This window comes from Humulus lupulus, chromosome 6 (assembly GCF_963169125.1).
Source record: "Humulus lupulus chromosome 6, drHumLupu1.1, whole genome shotgun sequence".
Lineage (NCBI taxonomy): Eukaryota > Viridiplantae > Streptophyta > Magnoliopsida > Rosales > Cannabaceae > Humulus > Humulus lupulus.
The window spans coordinates 132,588,642-132,597,037 of record NC_084798.1 but is presented as its reverse complement, the minus strand read 5'-3'; positions in this window follow the sequence as shown (position 1 = coordinate 132,597,037).

Genomic DNA, 8,396 nt, shown 5'->3' with positions numbered 1-8,396 from the left:
GATCAGGTCGTAGCCGCCCAAGATGCACCCCGAGCCTGTCCAGCAGGAGTCACTGGACCGGTAGTCGTCGGAGTGATCTCTCGGGAGGAGACCTGCGTCAGCGACTAAGTTCGGCACAGAGTCACCAGACTACCCAGGGAGGCGACCTTCGAGACTGCCTCAATTCTCACAGAGAGGATCGAGTTAGGGATGGTAGCCAGGCCCGCTCAGTGGGAGCCCGATCCGAAGTACGTAACGGAGGGAATGTCCCAAATAACCTGTCTCAAGATAGGAGGGGCAACAACCCACCTAATATGTACAACGGGTCCGGAGCTGTTGAACAGCACCGGAATAACCCAGGATCTCAGGACAAAACCCTAGAGCGCCTAACTCAAATGGAGGAACTGATGAAGAAGCTCCTATCGGAAAAAGAAAAAGACGAATATGATTCAGGGGACGAGATGGAACTCTTCGCCCCCAATGTAGCGGCAACGACATACCCTTCTGGCTTTCGTATGCCCCACTTGTCAAAGTTCAACGGGGACGGAGACCCGTCTGACCATTTAGGGATGTTCAACACCCTAATGATGGCCCATAACATCGGCCCGGAGCTGCGTTGCTTGATCTTTCCTTCCACACTGACTGGGCCTGCCAGGCAATGGTTCAAGCAGAGTAAAAGGCAGTCAATCAGCTCCTGGAAGACCTTTTCGGCTGACTTTAAGAGGGCATTCCGTGCCTCTCAGGCCGCCCGAGTCCAGGCCGATTCCCTAGCTAACGTGAGGCAGCAGCCCGGTGAGACGCTGAAGGCTTACTTGAGCAGATTTGCACATGTCGCTGCTCGAGCAAGGGACGCTGATGATAGCTCCAAGCTCATGGCCATGAGGACCGGAATCCTGGTCGGCGGAGACCTGTGGAAAAATATTCAAAGGAGGGGAGTCAGCTCGGTTAGCGAATTCCTTAACAGAGCCCAAGAGTGGATAAACTTAGAAGAAGCTGAAGCTTCAGCCGCAGGGACCAGCCAGGTCCCCGAGAAGCCCGCTGGGACGGGGACGGAGATCATAGTGGCGACTCCCGACGTCACGCAGAATAACCAGCCCGGTGGTGGAAAAAGAAAAGGGCATGGTGAAAATAGCCAACACGACCAGAAGAAGAATAAGTCTGTGGATAAATTCAAGCCCGTGTTCACAACTTATACCGAGCTCACCCAGTCCAGGGAAAATATTTTCCTGGCCAACGCTACTCGGGTCCCCTGGAAGAGGCCGGAGCCATTGAAACACCACAAGGGAAAGAGAGACGCTTCCAAATTCTGCCATTTTCATAACGACGTCGGGCACAACACCGATGACTGCAGGCATCTCAAAGATGAAATCGAGACTCTCATCCGAGCAGGCCCATTGGCGCAGTACTCGCGGAATAGGGTCCCGGCAAGTCGACCCGTTCCAGAGGTCCCAGCCATTCAGCCCGGGCCTCGGGTAGATCAGGACGTCCTTCCCCCCGTGGTCGAGGGAGAGATATCCACCATCTCTGGAGGGCCACACATGCCTGGCACGAGTAGAGGCGCCCAGAAGAGGTATGTGAATGAATTAAAAGCTCACAACGGAGCGGAGTTCGCCCCAGAGCAGCGTCAGTCAAAACATCAACGATTAGAGAAACAACCGATAACTTTCATGGAAGAAGATGCAGGCCATGTCCAATTCCCTCATAGCGATCCTTTGGTTGTAGCAGTCCTGCTCGCTAACCGGAAAGTAAGGAGAGTGTTGGTGGACAATGGGAGCTCGGTGAACCTCCTATTCTGATCCACCTTAGAAAAGATGGGCCTGACCGTCGCCGAGCTAAAGGCGACCTCGGTGATGCTGTATGGCTTTTCGGGAGAGGGATCAGCAGCGATAGGGACGATCGAGCTGGTGATCACCCTAGGAGAAGAGTCTCGAACAGTGTCCAGACTACTCGAGTTCGTGGTCATTGACTGCTCCGCTGCCTACAATGCCATCTTGGGCCGACCTACGCTCATAGCTTTCGAGGCTATCACTTCCGTCCGGCACCTCGCCATGAAGTTCCCTACTTCAACAGGGGTCTGTACTATCAAGGGCGATCAGCTCGCTGCCAGGGAATGCTACAGCATTTCCATGAAGGGAAAATCTAAACCCGGGCAGCTGACAATGGCCATTCAGGGCCAAGAGGAATCCCAGGGACCCAAGGCGGCCCCTGAGATTGAAAAACCTCAGGTTCCCAGAGAAGAAAAGCTCGCCATAAGTGAGGACATTGACCCCCGCATAGGCGAGGACGGGTCCGAGCTCCAGGCTATTGAGGAGCTCGAGGAGGTGAATATTGATAAATAAAAACCCATCACGAACGGTTAAGCTCGGAAAGAACCTCTGTGACAAAAGAAAGGAGGAGCTGACTACATTTCTGCAGAGAAACCTAGACGTATTCGCATGGTCGCACGAAGACATGATAGGGATCAGTCCGAGCGTCATCATGCACACGCTCCACCTAGATAAAAGCGTCCCTGCCAAGTCTCAAAAGCAGAAGAGTTTAGGGACGACCCGAGCTGAAGCCCTTGAAGAAGAAGTAGCCCGGCTCAAAAAGTGTGGCTTTATTCGCGAAGCTAAATTTCCCATTTGGGTTGCCAATCCCGTGTTAGTTCCGAAGCCAAACGGGAAGTGGCGGACCTGTATCGACTTCTCCGACCTGAATAAAGCCTGCCCCAAGGATTGCTTTCCATTGCCGAGGATCGATCAGCTGGTGGATGCCACGGCGGGGCACGAGCTCATGTCCTTCATGGACGCGTACTCAGGCTACAATCAGATCGCGATGAATCCGGCAGACCAGGAGCATACCAGCTTCATGACCCCGACTAACGTCTATTGCTATAAGGTCATGCCGTTTGGCCTGAAGAATGCCGGAGCGACCTACCAAAGACTAGTAAACAGAATGTTCGCGGACCAGATCGGAAAAAACATGGAAGTGTACGTCGATGACATGCTTGTCAAGTCAAAGACTGCCGACAACCACGTTGCCGACCTGGAAGAATGTTTTAACATACTGCGAGAATATGGCATGAGGCTCAATCCTCATAAATGCACTTTCGGCGTCGCATCGGGGAAATTCCTGGGTTTCATAGTAAATACCCGAGGAATCGAGGCAAACCCCGACAAGATCAGGTCACTGCTCGAGCTTCCTTCCCCCAGGTCGCGAAAAGATGTCCAAGGCCTCACAGGAAGGGTGGCAGCGCTCAACCGGTTCATTTCCAAGTCAACCGACAAGTGTCTGCCCTTCTACAACCTGCTCCGGGGAAACAAGAAATTTGAGTGGACAGTAGAATGCGAAAGCGCATTCCTCGACCTGAAAGCGCATTTGGCCGAACCACCTGTGCTATCCAAACCCAAGGCAGGAGAACCTCTTTTCCTCTACATGGCCGTCATTGAGGACGCAGCTAGTGCCGTGCTGGTACGAGAAGAGGATCAGGGTCAGAAACCAGTCTACTACATCAGCAAGAGACTCCTCGGAGCTGAATCAAGATACCCAGTGATGGAAAAACTGGCGTTCTGCCTAATCACAGCCTCACGAAAGCTCAGGCCGTACTTCCAGTCCCACTCTGTACACGTCATGACCGATTAGCCTTTAAGGCAGGTTTTGCAAAAGCCTGAAGCATCGGGACGTTTGCTAAAGTGGGCGGTCGAACTCAGTCAGTTCGAGATTTTCTATACTCCCCGAACTACCATAAAAAGTCAGGCCTTCGCCGACTTCGTGGCGGAATGCACGGGATTCCAGGAGAATCCATCGGAAGACTTACCTCAGGTCGCCTCCCCACATTCGTCGTGGAAGATCTTTGTTGATGGTTCATCTAACGAGAGCGGCTCCGGGGCCGGAATCATTCTGATATCCCCCGAGGGACATAGATTCCACTCGGCGCTAAGGTTCGGGTTCAAGGCGTCTAACAACGAGGCAGAGTACGAGGCTTTTTTGGCTGGACTTAGGATAGCTAATGAGCTAAAGGCGAGCTTTGTCCAGTGCTTCAGCGATTCCCAGCTCGTGGTGAATCAGGTTCTGGGCGAATACCAGGCGCGGGGACCCAAGATGGCCGCCTATTTGGCAAAGGTAAAGTCTGAGCTGTCTGCGTTTGGGTGAGGGTCGATCGAACAGATACCTCGGGAGCGGAACGCCAACGCAGATGCTCTCGCCAAACTCGCCACCTCGGGGGAGACGGAAACCCTGGGGTTGGTGCCTGTAGAATTCTTGGAGAGGCCAAGTATAGAAGGAGATCGGGCAGATATTGAAATGATTGACATTAGGCCGACCTGGATGACTCCCATTCTTGAGTATCTCGTCGAGGGCAAGTTACCCGAAGGGCGTAACGACGCACGGCGAGTCCTTTATCAAGCTCCTAGATATACGATAGTCGAGGGAGTGTTATACCGACGTGGGCATTCCCTACCTCTCCTCCGGTGCGTTCTTCCAAGTGAAGCGAAGGCCATCCTGCAGGAAGTTCATGAAGGATTCTGCGGAGACCACACTGGGGGGCAAAGCCTGGCCGTAAAGGTTCTCAGGCAAGGTTATTATTGGCCGACTCTGTCCAAGGACTCGATCTCATATGTGAATAGGGGTGACAAATGTCAGCGATTCCCTGTGGTTGCCCGAGCTCCTCCGGTCGAGCTAAAAATGATTTCATCTCCTTGGCCATTTGCCGTCTGGGGAATAGATTTAGTAGGCGCCCTGCCCACCGGAAAGGGCGGGGTCCGTTACGCCGTGGTAGCCATTGACTACTTCACCAAGCGGGCCGAAGTAGAGCCGTTGGCGACAATAACATCGAAAAAAGTGCTAGACTTCGTGGTTAAAAGCATCATCTGTCGATTTGTCCTACCTAAGAAGATCGTCTCCGATAACGGCACTCAATTTGACAGCGACCTCTTCACCGAATTTTGTGAAAGGCACGGAATCGTGAAAAGCTTCTCGTCCGTAGCCTATCCTCAGGCGAACGACCAGGTCGAGGCTGTCAACAAAACTCTAAAGGCAAGCCTCAAGAAAAGGCTGGATGAGGCAAAGGGGATCTGGCCAGAACAGCTCCCCCAAGTCTTGTGGGCATACCGGACCTCGCATCAGACTTCTACGGGTCACACTCCTTTCTCCCTAACCTTTGGGAGTGAAGCAGTCCTCCCCGTGGAAGTTAAGTCTTGTCGCATAGAGCCCAGTCTTACGACCAAGATAGGAACCATGAGCTCCTATGTCATTCGCTAGACCTTATCGATGAAAGGCGAGAAGATTCACAACTCCAACTCGCCCATTACCAACAAAAGATCACTCGCTACTTCAACACTAAAGTCAAAAAACGTGCCTTTAGCGTCGGCGATCTGGTCTTAAGAAGATTTTTCCTGGCCGGGAAAGATCCCAGAGAGGGGGTTTTGGGATCGAGCTGGGAAAGACCATACCAGGTCATCGAAGTCATCAAGGAGGGAACTTATAAGTTAGCTTGACTTGAGGGAGGGTCGATCCCGCGAACTTGGAATGCCATCCACCTAAAGAAATACTATCAATGATCCACTTGTAAGGCATGGAAGGCCGCTTTCTATGTATAAATAAAAATCAAATGTTTCTCTTTATTTGCAAGTGTAATTTTAAAGTAACCATGAAAGACCCTTTCCCAGTTACTTGGGGGGCATATGGTACCTGGATATAACCAGGTCTCCTTAACGACTTAGATGTTGATTCTTATCTATGGATAAGGGTTAACACGAACTAAGTCCTATCCTAGTTTTAACCAGGTCATAAAACTTAGAAGTTAACTAAAATTTATTGATCGTGGTTCTTCTTTAAAGAGCTCGGGATATGGATCAAAGTTGACGTGAACTAAGTTTTCAAAATAAGTTCCTGGTTTTAACCAGGTCATAAAACTTAGAGGTTAACTAAAATTTATTGACCGTGGTTCTTCTTTAAAGAGCTCGGGATATGGATCAAAGTTGACGCGAACTAAGTTTTCAAAATAAGTTCCTAGTTTTAACCAGGTCATAAAACTTAGAAGTTAACTAAAATTTATTGACCGTGGTTCTTCTTTAAAGAGCTCGGGATATGGATCAAAGTTGACGCGAACTAAGTTTTCAAAATAAGTTCCTGGTTTTAACCAAGTCATAAAACTTAGAGGTTAACTAAAATTTATTGACCGTGGTTCTTCTTTAAAGAGCTCGGGATATGGATCAAAGTTGACGCGAACTAAGTTTTCCAAATAAGTTCCTGGTTTTAACCAGGTCATAAAACTTAGAGAGATAACTAAAATTTATTGACCGTGGTTCTTCTTTAAAGAGCTCGGGATATGGATCAAAGTTGACGCGAACTAAGTTTTCAAAATAAGTTCCTGGTTTTCACCAGGTCATAAAACTTAGAAGATAACTAAAATTTATTGACCGTGGTTCTTCTTTAAAGAGCTCGGGATATAAATAACGGTTAACCCGAACTAAATTTATAAAAATAAAGAGATGAAGCGTAGCCAAAGGCAAATCGTCTCGAGGTGGAAACACCTCATGAAAAAATTACAAAGACAAAATAAAATAGTTCAAAATGCTCAAAGAGAAGTGTCCTAAGCCCCATCAGTTGGTCCTTTGGAGGTCGCGGTCTCGCCCAGCTCCGCCACGACGGAGGCCTCTCCAGTCTCCGAGGGAGGTACCTCTTTGTTTAGCCGGGCTTGGAGCTTCGACAGCAAAAAAGCCCAGAGGTCCGGCGGCATGAAAGAAAACTCTGCATCCGGGTTGTGGGCCCAGCAATGGTAGAACAGGTCTTGCATGGACTGCTCCGAGACGGCCCGCTCGGCTTCCAAAGCAGCTTCCATGGCGGCCTGGGCCTCGGTCTTCGCTGTCTCGAGATCTGTTCGCGATGCGGCCAGGGAGGATTCAAGCTCTTGGTTCTTGGAGCGGATCCTCTCTAGCTCGGCCTTCGAGGCCGCCAGTGCATCTTTCGCCTCCTGGGCCTCCTGAAGGGCGGCCTGGCGCTCAGCCTCCATCTCCTTGAGCTGGGCTTTGGTCCTAACGATGCCTTGGTATACGGCAGCAATGCCCTGCAAGAAAGGAAGGATAAATTAACTAAGTGGAGGAAAAAAGGCACCGTTAGGGTCATGTTCATCGATGACTCTATGACTCGGACCGGGCTCGTTGTTTCGATCGCCCGGAGCTCTTTCTCCTTGAGCTTGTAGAAATGGCTGACGGCATAGCTCGCCGACTCATACACCGTCCCCCGGAATGCTTCTGGAATCTTATCCAGATCCTGGGGATCGACCGGGATGCGCACGCCCGGGGCTGCCACAGCCGGAGTCCCGACCTCCATTACCCCGTCCTGGATGGCTGATGGAGATCGTCGGGGTGGCGAGGGCATGGGTCCTGTCCTGGCAGCAGGAAGGATCACCCCCCCCCCCCCGACCTGGGATGGCGGGGCTTTCTCCTTCTCCTTAGCCAGGGATTTGGTGGAGGTCCCAGCCTAGCTCTTGGACTCTCGAAGCCTTTTCAACCTTGGCCCCGCTAGGGGGTTCCCGCTGAAGACCACACCCCGTAGATTACCTCCGGGCTGAGACATCTCTTCTGCCAAGGACAAAAAACATGGTTATTACAGGGTAGCAATCATACAGAAATAGAAGCGAAAGTTTAAAGGCAACAAGTAAATGAATGCTAAGGGAGCCCTACCCCCCAAGCTGGAAGAACCTAAGGCGATTATCTCACGAACTGGCGCAGGTTCTAGGTCCGGTTCTGACTCGGGGCTGGACTCCTCTACATACTGCCAAGCCCCGGAGCATAGATGCCCCTCTGGAGCGACGGCCACGTGCATAAGTTGGTCCCATACTCCTCAAAAATGATCGACCTTAAAGCTAGGGTGTTATCTACTACTACGGTTCCCCTAGGCCGACTCTCTTGGTGATCCAGCACGAGCCGGTCAACACAATGGAGGAGGAGCGTATCCAGGTCCGACTCCCTCCCGTGACGATGGACGATCTGCCTAGGATTGAACCTAACCAGCTGGGGGTCTGCAGTGGCCCTATCTACATTCTTAAATAAGTAAGGGTAACCTTGGCCGGAAGGACCCGCGGCTGCTCCGGATTGGACCCTCTCCTCGCCCATCCTCTAGGCGACCTCCAAGGTCCTCTTCCTGTTCATCACGAGAGGAACCTCGTCGCCCTCCTCCTCACCTTCGTTGTCGGCAATCTCCTCCACGACGGTCGGTCGGTTGTCGCGAGCTGGGGGCGGCCCCCGGGGCCTCTTCAAGTTCAAAGTCTGATATGGGAAAATCAGCTTGCAGTATACCATCGTCTCGTCCGTCATGAGCGCGCGATAGTCTTTCTCACTGGGGGGCAAGCTTGCCAGTGTTTCGTATTGACCCCCGAGGGTCACAGATTTTTCGGTCCTCGCGTAGATGGCTGCAAGATTGGGTGAAATCAGAAG